General features: G+C 49.1%; 1 protein-coding gene across 3 annotated transcripts in view; it reads left to right on the plus strand.

Moving 5' to 3' along the window:
• SLC35F4 (solute carrier family 35 member F4) overlaps nucleotides 1-20,854 on the plus strand; it is a 108,946-nt gene that overhangs the window by 39,653 nt on the left and 48,439 nt on the right. The window lies entirely within an intron of this gene.

The raw sequence follows: 20,854 nt of genomic DNA on the forward strand, positions 1-20,854 counted from the left end.
CGGCCTCTTCTCACAGGTAGCTGGTGACAGGACCAGAGGGAACGGCCTCAAGCTGTGCCAGGGGAGGTTCAGGTGGGAAATGAGGAGACATTTCTGCTCAGCAAGAGCAGTCAGGCGTTGGGACGGGTTGCCCAGGGAGGTGGTGGGGTCTCCGTCCCTGGGGGTGTTCAAGGAGAGGTTGGACGTGGTGCTTAGGGACATGGTTTAGTGGTGACATTGGTGGTAGGGGGGTGGTTGGAGCAGATGATCCTGGAGGGCTTTTCCAAGCTAATGATTCTAGGACTCTATGAAATGCTTTGAACTAGCTTTTCTGCCCAAACCAGCACCTTGTCAGACTGTGCCCAGCATGTGGGTCAGACCCCCGCAGCGTGGCTGGGCTCGGTGTGGAAAACAGACCCCTGGGGGGCCACGGCTCGTCCTGACTGTCCCTAGACTGTGTCCCAGTGCGGTCACCGCTGTGGCAAGCCGAGATCTTAGTGAGCTAAGCAACCCAAAACGACTGTGGTAGAGCAAGTCGGAACAGTGCTCGGATGCTCGCAGCAGGTAGCGTGGTTCATATATAATTTATCATTTGTAGACAGGGAGCTTGCTGCACTGTCAGCCGCGGCTGGGAATGGATTCATGCTGGGAATTTCGGTCTGGGCTTCAGGTGTGGGTTTTGGATGTCCTGAGGGGGCTGCTGCCCTGAGGACTGGTTGTCTGAGGCTTTGGGTTGGACTGTGGCCCATGGCTTGCAAAACTCAAGTGTCCATGGGGTGAAAGTGCTCTGGAGAAGCTAACCTGAGAAAAGTTAAACACTAGTTTGTGGGAATGGGGGTGACAGTGGCAAGTACAAAGCACGTGGGGAATCAAGCCTGCCGCCTTAGAAGACGAACAGGCAGGTGTGACACCCAGGAGGGAGTTCAGTGCATGTGCTCAGAGCTGTCCCCTGCTGCTAAGGGTTTCGCAGTGTCTGTGGTTTGCACAGAGGTATTGGATAAGGTGAGAGTAGCGTGTGTGTAGAGTAATTTGATCTCTTATTGCTGCCTGCCTGCCTTCGAGGCAGTCCAGCTCAGTCAGTCCCGACTGGCGCTTGCCAGCCAAGTATTTTTGGGAATGCGGCAGTGCATCTAGGAAGCGGCTGCTTAATCTCGAATCCCCAAATCAAACCAGCAGGGACCAGTAAAAAAAAAGCAGCTGGAAACTTGTGTATGCTTTACCGGGCTTTCCAGTAGGTGCTATACTCTTGAATTATTTCTTAGAGAGATTTTCCACTTACTGGAAATACACAGGTTATGTGGGCTACAGGAACATAGGAGTACAAGGGCACCAGCTATAACTGCAGCCTTTCAGCATCCCAGGAGATGTTGTGCTGAGCTGAGCCGGCTTCTGCAAGGCGTCTCTACGGACCGCAGCCTGTTTGGAAGGGCAGACTCCCAGCTTATTCAAATCATCTTCAGTATATCTAGCACGACTGCCTGCATGGGGCTATGTACAGCCTGATACCGTGTGTGTCAGGCACGCGTCCCAGACCGTGTCTGAGGGTATGGTTGGTGAAAGGTTTACAGCTGTGGGAAAGGAGCGTGGTACGGGCGTGGGGTGGCGATGGCTCTCTGCTGCCGCCGTTGCCCAGGTTGTGGTGTTCGTATTTCTTAAGGATGGTGTAGAAACACAGGGGTGCTGCTGCAGCGGGGGAACTTCACGTATTTACTTGTGTGATGGCCTGTCTGTGATTGCACCCTGGCCTGGAGGTGAGCTGCAAACTAGCAGGTGTTTAAGGTTTGCATGTAATGCTGTGCCTGATTCCTGGGGAAGATTTTCGCAGAGGCGGGGAATGCAGCCGGTAAGTGAGCCTGTACAGGATTTGGGGGATGCCAGGTGGGTGTGTGTGGTGCAGGCAGACACACCTCCCCAGCTTGTGATCCTCTCTCACTTGCAATCTTGACATCAAGACTAGATGTCTTCAGTTTGGCGGCATAAGACCCAAGCTAGACTGAAGCACAAAGCCCTGAATGAGGTTCTCTGGCCTTCGTGGCCTGAGCGGGAGGAGTGGATTTTCCCCTGGGCTGGCTTTAAAGCTGTTCTGGCTTTACAGAATTGTAAAGATTGTAAAAAATGCCCAAAGTTTGCTCCTGCCTTCAGCTGTGAGGCTCGGAGGGGCACCCTATGACCTCGCTGCCTGCAGGACCTGGGGCTTTTTGCTTAATGCAAAGCTGGCAAAAACATTGGCAGTTGATAAATTCTGGGCTTCATTTGTCATCTTGGTCAAGACAGCTCTTCTTTGTACTAGCTAAGGACAACTGGTGAGACTGCAGGCAAATGCCCGAGTGCTCATTGCACCTGAATTAAGGAAGGAAAGAACAACCTAAAGAGATGGAATAAATGATATGTAGACTAATTGTTTCCTGCACTGCTTTCTTTTTTTCCATCACAGGTGGAAAACTTCGTTTGTAGCTTGTGACCTCTTGAGCTCCTGCAGCTTGAAATGATTGGAAAAGAGGTTATAAGGTTATTCATGGAAGATAAGTTCGTTCCAAAATTTCATGGAGAGGTGGAATTGTGGCAAAAGCAGAAGTAGGGTTTCTACACTCATGTTGAAGAGGGATAAATCTGTAGGAAAACAAGGCATCATCTGTTCTGTTGCTCTGAGAACAGCTTGTTTTTTCAGAGATCTGTCCCTTCACATAGGGGAGCTTTATCAACAACAGCAAAAAAATTAGACTTTCCTGCCTAACCTACGATTCCCATTGGTCCCACACAAAATGAGATGTAAGCACCTCTCCAGCTTTAAATAGCACATGGGCAATCAGTCCTCAGAGTCTGGTGATAGCATCAGTAACACTGATTGGACTCAGGGAATTAAACAAAAGAGCCAAATCTGTGCTGCTTTCATCTGCATTCAAGTGGCTGAGGAAAAAAATCGATACTTGTTAGCTAAATAGGGACAATATTGTCAGCGCTGAAAGTTATTTTCCATTCTTCATACTCTTTCTATTTAGAGCTTCCAAGTGATCTTGGGTCTGGTCAGATGGGCCTTCGCAGGGGAGACGAAGGGTGATTTTGGGGTTGAGGCTGGAAATGGATCTGTGAGGCTTGGTTTCAGCTCCCTGCTGTTTCACAAGCACCATAGGTGACCTTGGGGATATTCCTAAGCTTTCTGTTAATCTTAGGCAAATTGTCTCCTTTCCATTTGCTGCACCCATTTTAGATGGGGAGTGACTGTGGGTTGGTAGTCTCTGTTCATAACCAAGTCCTACTAAATCTGTCTCCTTTTATTCCCAGTGTCTGTAAAGGACTGGGATCTTTCTCAGTCTTGGTTTGATGATGGGGTTTCATCCTCAGCGACTGGAGCATGAATTTGCCACCATCTATGCCCACTGGTTAAGCTGGGAAATCAGAGGAGCTTTTAAAGCTCGTAGTGACTCTGGCTGGTCATGGCCAAAGAGCCCCTGGCTTGCAGCTTTCTGTAAATTTTCAAAGTAAAACTCAGATCCCCTTGATCACCAGGGGAAAAGGCGCTCTGCTGTGTCTCTGCACCGCGATCTATAGCACCTAAACTGGCTGAACACTTTTCAATAATTTATAATTAATGGAGATATTTCCAAGGGTTTGTTGCTTTTAACTCCCTTGTTTCCTGCCTGTGCTGACAGTGACCTCACCTGTGTTTAACTTTGCCTTCTGGATTTGTGAAGAGAAGCGTGGATTTAAGCAGCCCAAAAGAAAGATTAAGCCACCCTCCTCACTAATCTTCATGCAAAGGAGTCTGCCTGCTTTTCCTATCTTAGGTTTGAGAAATTCTATTATACGACAGCGTAGCTGCAAGGAAGGCTTTGAGCGATGTTGTTAGCAGCCTACCTTACACCGGTTTTTGCCGTGAATTGCAGGAGATAAGTCTGCTTTCAGCCAAGCAGCATTTTTTCCTTGAAAAAGGAGTCCTGTCATTTGCCGTGCTGCAGCACGAAGGGGTTTTGCAGCTTTGGCTTGGGGTTTTAGCTATCAGCGTCTGTGTTTGGTGATTATTTTCACGTGGCACCCCACGTACACCTGAGCCACAGCTGTTGCTAGGAGGTTCACGCGATCTCTGCAGTCCCAGGAGTCCCCAAGAACTTTGTGCAGTGTATCTGACAGAGCCGTGAGGTACCCGAGCCACCAGTCTGTTCTTTGGGCCATACCTTTAGTTCTGCACTTTACCCTTTCTTCTGAAGCTTCCTGCCTTCTCTTCAAAGTCTCTTCAAAGACTCCGAGCAATTTATTCTGAAGGTATTTCAGGTCTTGGAGCTCTCAAAAGCTTTCAAACTGTGGCCTTTCGGCTGGTCTGCTACCTACCTGCAAAATAACCTTGTGTATTTCCCAAAAGACAGTCGCAGCTCGTCTCCTCTGAGACCTCATTAGGAAAAGCAAAGCTCCTGTGCCGCGGTGGGCTCGGCCCTGTATCCTGACAGAAGAGGGCCACTGCTCGGTGCCACTCAGCCTCCTGCCCTGCCCCGGGGATTGTCCCCTCTGTGCTGGTGGATCCGCAGAGATCTCTGGGGACATCTGAACCAGGGGAGCCTCGGAGTACAGGGTGTCATCAGAACAACCTCCTTCATCAACACCTCTTCACGGATTTGTCTCTTGAGAGCTGAAGCACCGTGGCTTCACTGCTAAAATACCGCTGCTCCTTGCTGCACGAGCTCTTGGAGCTTGGACCTGTCGCTGAGCCGTGCACGTGATGGGCAGTCCGCCTCTGAAGTTCCCTTAGATGAAGTGGCAGCTAGACTTTACCCTGAGAGCCCGAGGAGAGTGTCAGCTTGGCCCTGCTGCTGCGAGGAGAGTCCCCTCATCAGGAGTTGTGTCCTGGGTGGTGAGAGTCTGCTGTGGTGTTGGTGTTGGCTGTGTAGGAGGGCTTCTCGCTGTGCTTTTCTGTAGGACTTGTGTCCAAGAATACAGGCTTTCAGAAAATGCTGGGCTCACCTTCTCCAAATGCTGCTTGCTTGACACTGGGTTTCCAAAATGACTTTTCCCATCGAAGCCTGGGCCGCGGCCTGTAGCCGTCGGTGCCAGTCCCTTAATGCAAGGGCGCTTTTGGTAGCGTGACCAAGAAACACTGAACTAACAAAAATTGGTGCTTTATCCTTCTCTGAATACAGCTAAAGAAGCCTAGTGCTGGGTCTCAAGTAGGAAATATTTAAATTCCATCACCTGAACGCTTCTTTTGGCAAGCTGCTGGACAACATGAGAAAATGGGGTGTGATATTGGTATCTTACATGGTACTTTGGAGAGGAAGTGAGGTAAGTAAGTAAGTAAGAGAGGAAGTAAGGAGGATGTTTCAAAAGGCTGGGCTCTTCAAAGAGGCTGGATCACCAAATTGCTGGCACTTTCTAGAGTGCACCAGGGGCCAGGAAACCCCTTCTTTGAATTTACTGCCCTTGTGGAGGAGGGAGCCTTAAAAATTTGGCTTTCTTTACGTCTTTCTAGGAATGGAGGCTTCAGGACTCTTGTGAAATCTCTGTAGTGCAGTGTGTGGCTGTAGAAAATCCTCCTCCTGAAAGACCCCTCTGGCAGTGTCATCTTTGGGGTGTACAAAAACTGCCTGCAGGGTTAACCTGGATTGGATTTATTACACCATACATAGGGCAGGGTAGGTCGGTGTCACAGAATTATAGAATATCCTGAGTTGGAAAGGGCCCATAAGGGTTATCGAGTGTCTTGAGGCTTCACAAGATTGCTTGATTGCTGTTTGCTGTGCTGGGGAGCTTGGAAGAGCACACAGGTACTGTAACTGGTCCCAGATGACTCTTGCCTTGCTGGCTCTGAGATGTTCTCTGCCTCTGGTCTGTACAGGCAAAATCACTGCAGGTTTTTCTGTTCAAATACACTAGCTCTGGAGCTCCTGCTCTTATCTTCTCATTCAGAGTTTCTCCTTCTTTTCCCATTTCCTTCTTTCTGTGCACTCTTCTTTCACGCCAAGTTCCACGGTTTCTCACTTGCCCTTTGGCAAATTTTTGTGGCACCTCTGCTTGTGCCTCCTTGCACCCTCCTGGATCACCTTCCTTCCTAAGTAATACGTGTCCTTTGCATTTAACTTTTGCAGTCACATCCTGACTACATTTGCAGCCATTTTGGTGGGGTTAGCAGAAGTGTCTTATGGTGTTTTGTTGTTGTTTTCCATATCTGCTTCTGGACCTCATATCTGTCATATTGCACACTTAAAACCTCTGCTTTTCAAAGTCATTACAAGAAAGCCAAGGAGCATCTGCTCTGCTTTTACAAACAGAATGTCAGCAAACTGCTGGGTTGGCCAAAATCATGGGGTCATTAGATCACTGTGATGTTTTCCATTGTCAGTTTGAAATTCTACCACTGGAGCCTAAAAATAAAGTGCTTTCAATTCTGCATGTGCGGGCAAACTGTCACTTTATGTTAAATGGATTGATTAAATGTTCTGCTTAAGTGTGCTCAATGAGGCAAGTGCTACCAAAACTGGATCATCTCTGCTGAAACGTCCTTTTCATTCCTGAGACTTCCTTTAAGAAAGCAGAGGGCCTAGTTAAGCTCAGACTTGAGCATTCAAAAGCATTCAGCTGCATTTAACCAAATTTGTTCCTTTTCTTGAAAGAGCCGCTTGCTATCTGGTGTGTATAAATTCAGTACTAGCTAAATTGAAGTGGCATCAGGTACGTGGTGAGTCTGTGCACTGAGTTTATGCTCTGCCCTTGAAGGCTTGTGATTCCTGCTGATGCCAATGTAGTCGTTTTTGGAAGTGAAGCAAGAAGTGAGCAGGCTAGACAGCCTGGCAGCCAGAGACCTCACTCGTACTTGTGTGTCATGAGGGCTGACAACTTCCCTGGTAGCCTGAGCTGCTGCAAAGCTTCCATTTTAATTGTTTTCTTAGAAATTGCACTCTTGAACTTAAAACTTTCGTCGGACAAAGGGGGAAGCAGGGGCATGAATTGCTAGCTGCACCCTCACTGATGGGAACGGGACCGTACCACCAAGTCAAGGTGAGCAGTGACACCAATGTCAGTGGAAAAAAGTGATTTAACCAGGTATCGAAGCAGCTAGACTGACCTGGTCAGCAAAATATGGTTTAAAGTCACAGCTCAAGCCTTCACTTTTAGCTTTGACTTGAAGGTTTGCCTGGTATCTTAACACTCCAACAGACGCAGTTCCTAGGAAGTGTGTTGCTGCCTTCCTCGTTTCTTGCTGCTTTTAGTAAAGCAGATGGGTTTCAATATCTCCGTGGTATAGCATTTGCTCTAGATTCCTTTCCCCACCCCATGTGTGCACGCACTTTTCCAGGTCCTTTTCCACAGGGAAGATCAATGAAAGGTGAAGAGAAGACGCTGGACGTGTTGCACAGCCCAACAAAGAACCCCATGGGACTTGACTCATCCTCAGAGCGGGTTCAGAGGTGTACAGCTTCCAGTGAAGCAGCCCTGTCAACTGCACATACACAATTGTTTTGCAGCCAGATGAGCTGAGATGATTTTTATAAGCTGCTCCTTTTTGAAGAGGGGCACTTTCTTCTGTTGTTCAAGGGCGGATTTTAAAATGGGCTTGACGTTCGTGTTGGCTTCTGAGCGAAAGGTGCCCAGAACTGCAGGGCTTTGTTGAAGTTCCTGCTCTGATATTTCTGGCTATATCCAGACAACTTAGGCTGCAATGATGTTGTTATGCTGTTTTTCCTTCGTCTTGTGGTCTTTATCAATTTAAGTGAAACTTGGGCCATTGTTGGCTTTATTTGCATTGTTTAGCACAAGAATAGAAACAGCCAGGTCAATCTTTGCTGTGCAAGTTGAGGACTTTCCAGTCCCACTGAATTGTCATAGAATCACAGAATCATTTAGGTTGGAGAAGACCTCTTAAGATCATCTGGTCCAACCTTTAATCTAGCACTGCCAAGTCCGCTATTAAACTGTGTCACTAGGTTCTACATGTGCACATTTCTTGAAGACCTCCAGGAATGGTGACTCCACCACTTCCCTGGGCAGCTTGTTCCAAAACCTCACAACCCTTTCAGTTTGATATCAGCCATATCGGAGCGCTGGAGTGTTGGGAGCTACCTGAATCTTCTGCCTGGCATTTACTAGTGCTCAGGGAGGTCAGTAGCTTTCTTTCCCTCACCTCTCACAGTTATTTCATGACGTGTAGAGAATTAGATTCCAGGTTGCGTTTTCAGGTGGCTTCATCCAAGCATGCTATATTGTTTCCCTCTTTCCAGATTGCATTACTCTTTGTTTTTGAAAATTGAGTTTTCCATGCTGTTACAAGCTGTTTGGGTAAAAGCTGGAAGGGATGAAACTCTGTGCTGTGTGCTGCTTGGGTTGGGCGTGCGGGGAACGGGCATGGACCCGTGCAAGATGGGTGGGTACTCTGAGCAGAGCCCCAGCAGCATCACATAAACTAAAGCAGCCATTTAATAGCTATAAATTGCTCTGGCTTAGGTCAGGTTGAGGTGAACTCCAATTAGAGAGCTGTAGAGCTGATAGCAGCTCTCTGGTTTATGCCAAGAGGATTCTTCTGGAAGCAGAATTTGACTTGGTATTCGTAACAGGTTCCTGAGACAAAAATGTCCAGGTGGGGGCTTGTTTCCTGAAAACTTTGGTCTAAACGCATTGCTCGTGTTCTATAGCTTAAATATGTCCATAGTTTCTTTAGCTGAAAGAAAGAAGGGTTTTAAGATATTTTACAGGTATGTCCAATATTAGCTATGATATCACACATCAAAGCGTGGGCTCCTGGAATCATTTATATCCTGGGTATGCAGAGGCGTTGTACATCGCTGGGCTTTGTGCCTGACAACTGCAAGGATGTTAATTATTATGCCATAATTCATCGCTTCAAGTAGCTTGCAGCACTGTTATTAAGCCAAATTCTGAGGCCTTTGGTAGGTCATTAAGCAAAAAGTAAGTAAAGACTAATTTACTCTCTAATTAATCAATGAAATAAATATATTCTGAAGCCCCGTTTTAAGAAGCCGTGAACTGTTTGGGCGAAAAGTGAATAAATTATGTAAAGATGTATAAAAAGAAGAATAAATAACTTTTCCCCTCAGTTTAAATAATTCTGGAAAATAATTATTTCTGTGGCGCCATATGAGCCCAGACCAGTTCATCATTCGAGGGGCTGCTGGGCTGCCGAGAAGCGATGAAGAATGTGCTGGAATTTTACCCAGTGAAGTCCTGTCCTTGAACCTCTTTTGCAGTACGTGACTGAGCAGGGCCAGGCTGCTTTGCAGGCGGCATTTCTCAGACTGCTGCTGGGGCTGCAGCACGGCGTGACCCCTCAGCAGGAGCCGGGTGCCTTCCCCAGCCGTCAGCGTCCCGGTTTCCTCCCAGAGCTCATCCCCAGCTCCTGAACCCATCCTGAAGCCCAGCTCGGGGCCATCACTGCCACCAGTGACTTTTTCAGTTGCCATCCCTAGGTCTGAATGCATTTTGGGAGTGCTGACTCAATGGCTTCCCGCGGGGACAGCAGATCAGCTATCAGCTCAGTGGCCTGTGGGGTTTCCAGTTTTTTTGACCTGCTTTTGCACCAGCATCTGACAAGCTTAAATCCCATGGTACTGAAGGATTACAGCAAATATTTGCTTTTCTTTCTATTGTAGTAGCATCTGAGAGATTGTTTCTGAACTGTGAAGTGTGTTGTGCTGAAACACTGTTCATCCGCTTGAATTTTAGGTACAGGTCCTCCCCGAGAGCATCCAGCTCGAGCAGACGAGGAAGTTGCAGAGAGGTGAATGTGTTAAGACAAGGTCACGAGGGCATCTGTAACAGAGGTAGATACTTAAACAAAATCCTCACAAGCTCCCTACCGCTACAGACCATGATACCTTTTGTAAGCAGGCTGCTTTCTCACCTGACTGGGATAAGGAGGAGACATTTTGTAGGCGCAGCACATCTGCCATCATCCCACTAAGTGAAGGACAGTTGGAGGGTGCCTTTGGTGCCTTGTTTTTTTGCATTACATAAGCATGTAAGCTGCTAGGATCATTAGAAGGATCTTCTCCCCATATTTCAAAGCCAATCGCTTGTTTTGACATTTGCAATCTGGCTCTTTGCTAGCGTTTTTCTGGTTGCTTTGTCAAAACGAGCAGCCTGTATCCTCTCATTCTGTTTATGTGACTTGAAATGGGAAGTTCAGGCGTCTATTAAATTCCCATTGAGAGACAAGTGCTGAAACGTGAGCTAGGTAACACGTCGTGCAGCTCTCCTAAGATTTAGAGTCGAGTGATTTAAAGAATATAAAGTCATGAAGTGGTGTGTTTGGTCAGAATCACATTCTAGCATCTTTTTATCGTCGTGGGACAGCTGAGCAGGGAAGTCCTAGTGGGCAAACAGAGAGCTACAGGAGGGATGGAGCAGGGGACTGAAGGCAGCTGGCTGCTTCCAGAGGCAGTTTCTCTTCTCCTGAAGTGTCTATTTCTGGCTCATGCATATTATGGCACAGATATTTCCCAGAAGATAATGTGGCTTTTATTTGAAGCCAGCTCTTTGCGCTGACTCCAGGTGAAAAGCCAGGCTATTTGGGTTATGGGCTTGTATGTCTAATTCCCCTTCGGCGTGATAGGGAAAAGAGCCCCAGTTCTGCTCTGGGCTTTATGTAAGGCTGAATCCTGCGGTTAGCATGGCCAACCTGTGGCTTTTGGGCCACACGTGTGGCTTTAGCAACACAAACAGGGTGGCAGCGTGCAGCTGGCAGTGGACCTGTGTGGAGCAGGAGCTGCAGGATCGAGGCGGGCGGTGGGACAGAGGGGACTGCTGGCCAGGGTGACAGCAGCAAGGGCAGCCAGAAATCATCCCCCAGTACCGTGGGGAGCAGTGAGCCTTCAGAGGATTGCTGATCGCTGCTTGTGAGCCCTCCCTGGAGATCACCTTGCCTTTTGCTCTCTGGAGGACGCAGCTGGTGCATCTCAGCTAGGTGGGGGTTTGCGGGATGCCGCCCTCAACACTTGTCTCCCCGTGGGAACTCACTGCTGTTCAGTTACAGCGGGGTAGTTTTTTGTTGGCTTTACAAAGTTATGCATAGGATGCCTGTACGGCCAGTGTTTTTGCAATATCTGGAGTTGCCCCAGGGCTGCCAACGATCCCTTTTAGCACAAGAAGCTGGGACGCTGCTGTCTCCTCTGCCAGGCTCTCAGGCTGCGGGCAGGGAGATGTGTGCTGCAGACACGTTGCTGTGAGGCTGTCAGCTGCCTGGGGTTGTTGTGATGTGCTCTCAGGATACCTCGTCTGCCACTCCGTGGCTGTTCTGTGACGGCGGAGATGCACAGCGCAGCCGGAGCCGGGGTCAGACTCTGCGTGGTGACTCTGCAGTGCAGGTGAGGACTTGTCGCTATTTATCGCTTCAGAGTCGCAGTCAGAGACCACAACGAGCTCTAACTGCGGGGTAGACAGCAAGGCACGCCAGGTCAGACCTGTGATTTTGTCTTCAGCTGGATTCAACTTCAGATTAGTCAGAGAAAAATGTGTGGAAAGCAGTCACGAGATGCCAGATACGTCGGTGTTTTGTCCCTCAGGAATAAAATAAGCTGCGGGAAGCTGGGAAGCACAGGAAGGTACAGAAATGTCCTGTTCTGCCTAGGCAAGCAGCACTCGGGAAGAAAAACCAACGGTACAGAACATGGCTAACCTTGGTCACAAATTAAATGTCTGGAGCTGAAATCTATCACTGTTACAGCTCTGCAAGTGGAAAGATAGCTGGAGAAATCTGTGTGAATAAGAAAATCCAGTTGCAACAGCTGCTGCTGTGCCACTCTGCCACTCTTGTCTTCTCTGGCTCAAATGGAAATTACGTGAGCAAAGTCCCGGGGACAGTCTTGACGAATCCCTGTGCGTGCCCATTCCCCTTGGCCTCCTCTGTGGCCTTCCAAACGCTGCTGTAAGGCGAAATGTCCTGGAGCGGTGCAGCCACAATATGGGTCCTTTTTACCTCCTCTCTTTTCCCCTGCTTTGGACACAAATCAGGTGCCTGCCTTTGTAAGGGCTCTGCTGACCTACCCGTGTCCTGCCTGCGATCTCCTGGCTGTCTTTGCTCTGCAGGGCTGCTCTTCATTGCGCTGTTAAATCAGCCTCGCAAAGCACCCTCACACTGCCACCTCTGCTGCCCGCTGCACGAGGGAGGCGTTCTCCAAGCAGCCACGTCCGTTCTGCTTGTTTCCCGGATCTCTGCTTAAAAATCTCCTCTCCGAGCTCCCACAGCAAGTCCTGTAACCCGTCACCCAATACTCAGAGGCAAACTCATTGCTCAGTTCTGAGGAAGAGTCCGGATGCTCTGCAGGTGAATGGGACATACGGTCATACATCTGGTTAGGCATAGGCCCTGCAGCAGCTGGTGCTACCTCGAAGCATCGAAACCTCAGTTCCTTGTGCACTCCTCGTTGTTCTTGTCAGCTTGCAATAGCAGAAAGTGAAGCCCTCCCTTCTGGTTAGCGTCTGCAGTCCCTGCTCCTTGGCACAAGGAGTCAGAACACCGTATATACCGTGTGCTGCTCACACTGTGGGATCGACTCACAGGGTACTAGCTGATACTGAGCTAAGCACCGAAATGAATAAGCAGGAGGGACTGAACGTACTCCCTCCCCCCAGCTGCTGTGGTTTTTCTCACTGAAGCCACGAGGACTTGAGGTGAGCACTGGGTAAGTTGATTAAAAATGCATCCAGTCCTGGCTGCAGGCATCGTGCAGGCTGGGGCCTGAGACGAAATCGGGGACAGCTCGCAGGTCTGTGCTGCTGTTCTCCTGGCTCTGGGCACTGCTGGTGCCGTGGCTGGGGAGCGAGGGCAGGCGTGGGGGAGGCATCTCATCCCTGTACCCGCTGATGGAGGTTCTGGCTGGACGTCGTTGAACCTAAAGGATCTCCCTTGAAGCTGTCACCCCAGCTCAGCAGCCCCCACAGCTGTGTGCAGGGGGCACCTGGGTTGGGGCACCGATGGGTCCAGTTTCCCCGTGCTCACAGGGCTGGAATGTGCTCTGTAGGGCTCTGCAGGTAGCAGAGGATGTGGACAAAAGTTTTCAAACAGCCTGGTGGTTTTGGGGTGTTACGCTTTAAGGACCACTTATTTTTTCAGAGTGGAGGTCCCGTTATCTTCTGAAAGCCAGGCCCGTTTCAGCTTTCTAAGTGCACAGACCCCAAATCAGCTGGTTTGAACAAACCTTGCCTTGGGAAATATATCTTGAAACATTTGTAAAAAAAAAAGTTCTTGCTTGGAAAATTACCTGCTGATGTGTTCCTAAGGAGGGTGGTCACATTATCTCAGTGATGCCTCCAGCTTAGAGGATTTTATTGTGTCTAATACAAGTTATTTATATTTGGTTGTTTTTTTTGGAAAAGGATGTTGTAATTAGAGTTTCTGGAGTCTTCTAGAGAGTGTGTGCTCCCTCTCGATACTGAATAGCAGACAGTCAGCGCGTCTCTCTTCCCTGCCCTGAAGCACACGGGGTGGCAGTGCGGAGGGCCGGGGTGGTTCGCCTCTGGGCCTTAGGGGGTTCGCAAGTGCGTGGTTATCACTGGGGGTGCACAAAGCTTAATTTCTGACCGTGTCGCCTCCCTCCTCTGTGATACGAAGATAGTTAGAGCTCCTTTAATACTTCTCTTGTATCCCAGCCTCCCCAGGCTGGGAACCAGCTGCTCCCGGTACACCTGCAGTGCCAGGCACCGTCGTGGTTGCATCCTGTAATACAAACAGTGGTAAAAGGAGCTTCGTGGATCTTTTCCATAGAAGAAGGCTTGGCTTTGACGTGTCTTGCCCTAAAGCATTTCACCCTTCGTGTTTTCTAGGAAGATGAGAAAAGAGACAGCGAGTTCCAGCCCTGATGGCACTGCTGCTCGTAGCCCGGGTCGCGGTGCGGCGCTCTGCCGCCCACATCAACCTGGGAGGCTGCTTCAAAGCAGGCACAGAGCCCACATGATGTGGGTTTTGAGTGCCCCAGGACAGCCTGTCTGTCCTTCTGACTGCTGGGTGGGTTGTAGCGAAGCCCTTTTGCCCTTCCCCCTACTCCCAAAGTTTACTGAAAAGCAGAATCAAAAGCCAAGTTGGGTTTTGACTGGGAGCATGTTGCTTGCTGCGATATGCTGGCTGGCAGGAAAGGATATGTGGGGTCAAAGTCCTAAGCACAACAAGGTGAATGCTGGAGATTTAGAAATTTCATCAACTTCAGTGTGGCAGAGGCTTTTTGTGTGTGTGCGCGCGCTTTTTTTGGCATAGGAACAAAACCTAAATGACTAAAACTAATCGAGCCTGGAGGCTCATCCTCTATTCACTGGTAGCCGTTATTTGGGACACCTGTTCCAAAACCATGTAAAGCATTGCACGTTTCTATCCTGGCACCATTTCACGCATCCCTGATGCACTCTTTACCTAGAGGTGCGTGAAGCCAATGAACCCAGACACTGAAGGGCTTTTGAACCAGGCCCCTGGGGCCAAGAAGGCCAGCACTGCCAGAGGAGGTGGCCTTTAGACGGGCTGTAAGCACCAGTGCTTCGTTCTCTGGAAAACTGGAAGGAAAACAATACAGACTTTGGTTGCCAAAATGCCAGCAAAGCCAGCAAGAAGCTGTTCGTGCTGCCTTTTGTTAAGGTTGTTCAGAGCAGTGGTAAAGAGTTGTCCAGTCTCCACATTACTTGGTTGATGGGTCAAAGATTCATTAGCTGTATTTTCAAAGGTCGGGTCTGTGACGCTTTATAACTTCATTGCTGCCTTGATCTCCATAAACCTACCAACATCCAATTCCTTCCCAAGGAACTTCACTAGTGCCTGTGATAACGCGACTGTTTTTCTGACTCTCTCTGCTGGTGGATCTCAAGGCAGTTCCTGGGAATCACAGCAGATAAGTAGTGTATGCCCATCTGCCCGCTGAATCGTCCCGATTCGCGCACACCGACTCGAGGTCTCACGTAGGCTGCTTACCACAGATCCCTAACTTGGGTCCTGTGGCCATCAGGGCGTCTGTGCTCACAAAGCTAAGGAGCAGCTCGAGCCCCTGACTGCCCACGGGTTGCCTCTTGGGATTTATTTGTGTATATTATCATGGGGCTGGGGAGGGGGACGGCAGAGAGTGTTAGGATGAGCTACCTGCTTTGTGAGAACTACGAACGTGGCGTCTCTGGATGCCATCCGTAAACGAAGAGGGATCTTTCTGCTTTTAATCAGGTGCACAAAGCTGAGCAGGGATGGGATTCCCTGGATTCCCTTCCAGCACTGACCCAGAAGGGGTAGCGTAGAGGGACAAGTCTCCCCTTGCAGCCAGTGAGGAGAGGGTCCCTGGGGTGGGGTGGTGCCACCCCCAGGCCTTGTGCAAGCAGCCTGCAACCAGGTGGCAAAGAGAACTGACGGGAGGCGTAGCAACCCTTCTTCCTTCAAGCACTAACGATGCTTCCTATGTATAACCAGCACAGGCTCCCCGCTGCCTGTAGGGCTGGCTTCTGTGCAGGGAGACCCACCTTTGAGCTGGGTAAGTTTTGCTTGGCCTGTGTCCCTCTCCCATCAATTAATTTACAGGGAAATCCCTTTTAGGATGGGCTGTGCTACAGAAGTCTAAATACCGTATTTGCGTGTGTAAAGCAATAGTTTCCCTCCGGGATTTTGCCCCCAAAACCCATGGTGCGATCATTGCATGCATCTTTTTCAAGCCCAAAGGCAACGTGCTCGCAGTCGGCCACTCGCTGCTGCCAGGGGAAGAGCTGTAACGTGCCCTTGGCCATGCCTGTGAGAATTAACCAAATTACCACGGCCCTGAGCCGGTGCCAACTCCGCAGCACAGAGCACGGAGAGACTTCGGGGCAGACAGCAAAGCTGGAAAAGCTCGCAGGCTCTCCCAGCCCGCCTTAGTTTTGGTGGCCCTTCGAACAGGACAAGAACTACCAGGCTTCGACTGCTTCAGGCAGGGCTGCGCTCTCTGTTAAGGGCAGTGAATCTCTGGAGGAGATCGTGGAGTCATTAGGGGAGGTTTTAACTAGCAGGCCAGGCACGCATCATCCTGGATCCTCCGCTGTGATAGAGAAATGGATGAGGTGACCTCTGGAGGTGTCCTGCTAGCCCTGTTTCGTGTGGTTCTTCCCTGGGGCTGTAGCTTTGAAGAATTACCTCCCCCATTGACTTTTTTTTTTTTTTTTTAAGCACTTGCAGCTTCTCACTCACTTTGTGGGGGATGTGTACAGCTGATGCAGGCAGTGTCTTTAGAAGAGCTGCTTGCAGTGTGCATTGCAGTTGCCGCTTAGAGGCTTGGTCTGGCTCTGGCTTGGACTGCAGCAGGGCTGAATCACAGGGGAGAGGAACTGCGAGCGTGGCACAGCTGCTGAGCCGTCTCGTGCTCCCCTCTCAGCCGTGGTCACCACCATGAGCTGTCCTAGAGAGCTAGAAGGAGAGGCAGAAAGCAGAGGCAAGGTAAAACATGAAGTCTGTAAGAGCTGAGTTTGTCTCTGAAGCGTGAAGTGTGGCATCTGTGAAACTAACAGCATCAAACTGTCACCTTAGTGCACAAGTCTCACTAGGGAGTTTGTCCCAAACACCCAAACTCAGCTGTCCAAATTGAACTGCCATATAGATTTGCTCAAAACCATCACACTAATTATCTCCCAAAGACTCCCAGCCTTCAAGGAAGCCTGGGCAGAGCTGGCTCTGCCCTAGGTGAGTTGCAGGGTTTGTGCTCTACCCTTCAGTGCTGGGCAGTTGCCGTGGGGTATTCTTGGTGGGTAAATGTCCAGTAAGAAGTCCTAGATCTGAAAGTAACCAAACTTATAATTTAATTTTCAGTTTCTTCTGAGTGCTCGAGGGGATTTTAAGACAGCGTATGAATAATTAACACTAGCTATCAATTTACAGCACTTCTCTTGCTCAGACTCTAAGAGAGTCTCAGACGCAAAGAGAGTAAAAATCACCCTTTGAAATTTCCTAAAGGGAAGAGGGAAGGTAAATAATTACCCGACCTCCTGAGATTCTGGGGAAGTTAGAATCTTCTATTAAAATGATTGAGGGAAAGAAACCCCACAGCCTCCTTTGCAGCAATTACAAATCTTAAATTGACTTAGAAGTCGGGGAATTCGGTTAAGATTCCCAGAGCAACCTGTAGCTGCGTCCCCCTGGCTACACTTACCTCCTGCGTGACTGTACGTTTTAAAGACCCCAAACCCCTGTGTGTGTACGCAGGTAGTTCCCAGGAAAATAGAGATAAAATTTGGTAGAAAAAACAGAAGTCATATGCGGCTTTGCTGGAGGAGAAGCCATCTCTTCCCACTCTGTAGCATTTTTCTGAGCATGCGTCAGTTTGCTTCTGGTGTGTTATTGCATAGGGATGAAATTAATCTAAGGGAGAGAGCCAGAGGTGGTGCTGCAGCCGCACGTCCCCGACTGTTGGTGTTGCACGGCTGAAGGTCTCAGTTCTGCTTTCACCGAAAATCCCATCCGGGCGTTCGGTCTTCTGTGACAGACATCCTTTAAAGCACAACAAAGAGCGCAGTTTTGCATTAAATATGTCATCGGAAGATTGTACTGCTGTGTATGCTGATTATCATAAAGAGAATACTGAACAGGTTGTCCTTAAACTCTCTAAAGAAATTCACCTCCAGGCTGAACGCCAGAGTGCGAAATATTGGCTTGAGAGGGAGCAGTTTTGGAAGGTGATAAATCCCTGGAAATAAGATGAAATTTCCGAGTGCTCCAAAAGTGTAACAAACAGCTTATGGGAATAGAGAGTTGGCAAGAATAATTCTTGTTTGCGAAGAGCTTCTAGAGGATGGAGCAAAATGATGTGGCGTAGCATCAGGGGAAAGTCCAGCCTCGTAGTGAGGTCACTTTGTCACCTGGAGCCACGCTCATCTCTGCACGGCGGGGAGACTCGTCAGGGCGAAGGCAGGAGGTGTATATGGGGATGATGTTTGCATGGACCCAAATCTGCTCCCAGGTGTTCCCCATCCCTGCTCGGATGGGATGTGCCCTGTGTGCGTGCCCACGGACTGCCTGAAAGTCCTTGGGGTGCAGAGACCAGAGGCAGAAACCCCCTGGTGGCTCACCAGCTACCGAGTCTTTCACAGGTATTTGGCACCGCGATCCCTCCGGATCCTTGTGGCTGTGACGGGGTCACCTTGAAAAGGAGTTCCTACGGCAGGGTTCGTTACCTGCATGGCCGCGTGGTTCAGGTAGGTTCGTTCGATGGTGACGAATACCTGCTAACATCCGTCAGAGCCAAGCTGCTGAGCGGAGAACAGCCCAGCGTATAAATCTCTGCTCCTTCTGTCGCTGCCTTTCAACAACAAGCTAATTCCATTTAATACATAACAGTAACGCTTAATTGGTGATAGAAACCAGGAGGAAATGGGCAAAAATGGATACAAATGCATCTTGGCTCTGATTCAGCTGGTCCTTCGCTTCCCCTGAATCTGAAGAGGAATGTTAGAGAGGGACAATATGCGAAAAGCATCCATGGGAGAATGCCAGTGAAAACACACTGTCTTGCTGTAGCTGTGGTCAGGCAATGTGACAGCTCTCCTCTGCAAGATGTAGGATGCTTAACCTGCTTCCCTTCAGATAAATGTGTTTTGGGGCATCTTTCTCTATTTGATTTCTTCCTTCCTGACTTTGTTCCTAACTCATAAAAAAGAAAAAAGCTCCATTCTTTGGAGCAATGAATAATTTAGGCTCCTAAAATGTAAAACCCACTATTCTCTGATTGACTTAAAATGTACTTTGAAACCTCAAACCCAGCTGCTTCATCAGGTGCAGAATTTCAGCGGCGTGCCACTGCAGGCTTCTCTCATCTTCCTGCAAATACGCCCAGGTACGGGGTCTGCCCCAGAGCCCGCTGTGGGAAGCTGACTTCATCTGCTCACCTGGCTCCCCTGGACGCCGCCCTGAGATTTTGTTCTGTGACCTTGCAGCCTGGAAAGCGCCGTGTGCAAGCAGGAGGCATGAAAAATAGGAGGCTGCAGCTCGAGCCAGAGGCGCTGCGGGTTTCAAGCGAATTTACAGCGCTCGTGGGATGAGCGTGTGCTCGGAGGTGAGGTGTCCAGGCGCAGAGGGTGGCTGGGGCGTTGATGGGTGCAACTACCTGCAATGCCGTGGTGACACAAGAGGGAGCTGTGGGCTCTCCTGAGATACACCAGGGTTCACCCAGGCATAGATGCAGATGTGAGTGGGTAGGGGAATAAATCTTGGAGCACAGCAGCCTCTGGAAAGACAGATCAGGCGTCCGTTATGCTTATAGGTCCTGGGTTACTCGGCTACTAAATTCCAAAGAAAATAAAAGTGTCAAAGAAAATTTAAAAAAAGAAAAAAGAAAAAGAAAAACCAGGAAATTTAGAAAAACCAGAACATTTAGAAAAACTAAATGTCAAAGAAGATACAAAAAGAGAGAGTTGGTTGTTCCTGAGTTTGATATGGCTGTGGGGCTGTGAGTGAGCTGCCGAGAATTACAGTTGTAAGCCAAATGTTAAGCTTCGTTGCTCGTAGATACCTGTTTATTTTAAATTACACCTGATTGTAATTCCACGTGATAAATGGTCGATGCTTTTTAAATTTGGTTTGTATGAAGTATTTCTTCCAGCTTCGTCTTGCGAGGGAAAGGATGGCCTGAGGGCAAAATGCTAGTTTTGGGCGCAGGGTCTAAAGTTCATCTCACGTGGGCTGTGTAAGATGTTCCCTGGGGCCTGGATCTAGAAATGAGACTTACGGGGAATGCAGGATGTGTGAGACCTGTGCAGGGATTCCTCCAAAGCCTTTCCCAGGTCTGTAAGGAGCAGTTTCACCAGCAGAGCTTCCTAGAGGCTTCAGATCTGCTGCTGTGCGACTCCAGGGCTAGTACGCTGCGTGGCACTCTGCGGGCTCTTCCCTAGGGCCAGCCCGCGCTTTGATCATGGGCAGGGCCATGCCTGCTCGTCTCACAGCAGGGTGCTTTACACACAGCACAGTATTTTGCTTCAAAATCGTGTCGGGGAGGAGAAGCAGGGTGCGTACCTGCATCGTAGCACTGCAATGGGTACGCTTCCCAAGAAGCAAGACCCAGCTCAACGTCCTCCTGCAAACTGACTGCTCAACGTGTGAGACTTTGGTGGGCATTATGAAGGCGTCTGCTCACCTTTATTTATTTCTTCTTCCCTTAAGGCCAGACTTCTGTAAAATAAAATTTAAAAAAAGAAACAACTTAGTTATTCTGGACTTCATAGGCTCTTTGATACCAGGTTATAGACAGGCAAAAGAGGACTGCAGGTCTCCAGTTCCTGCATTCACAGCTTAAAATCACCTTTTGGATAACATTTTGTGAGTTACCAGGTGGTGGGCGGCTCCGAGCACTGTCAGCAGCCCCTTGCTGCTGGTCCGTTACCCTGCCCTTGTGTTACGCTGTCCCTCTTCCCAAATATCCAGGGTAAGTTTGCTTGGAGAAAATCACTGCTTTCCCTCCCCCTCTCCCTTTTGAAACCTTTTAAATTCCTCTTGCATTTTTTGTCCTCGTTCTTGCCTTTCACCCCAGTTCCTGGGCGGATACTACGTGCTATACTTGATACAGTCTGAGCTATAAATAAGAAGCAGTTTGTTGGAAAGTAAAATTAGCAGGCCAGATTTTCAAACTCGCTTCTAAATCTGTGCCTAGCCACCTCGGAGTGTGCATGTCCCCGTTTTCAGAGGTGCTGAATCTTGTTGCTATCCTTGATTTCAATGGGGATTTGTGGTGCTCAGGACTCCTGGAAATCAGGTCACTTTTGTATTTGGGACTTGAGGATGGATGGAAGAGCCTGGCCTCCACCACTGTGTTGTAAGGGGAGAGACTGAGACATGGAAAGGTCAGGAGCTTGCTCTGGGTTGGTCACTTGCCTGGTAGCAGAGTGAAATAGGGATTTTGGGAAGGTCTCTTCCGTATATAAGGGATAGGAGATTCTCAGTGAGCGACCGCAGACTCCCTTC

This window comes from Anser cygnoides, chromosome 5 (assembly GCF_040182565.1).
Source record: "Anser cygnoides isolate HZ-2024a breed goose chromosome 5, Taihu_goose_T2T_genome, whole genome shotgun sequence".
NCBI lineage: Eukaryota > Metazoa > Chordata > Aves > Anseriformes > Anatidae > Anser > Anser cygnoides.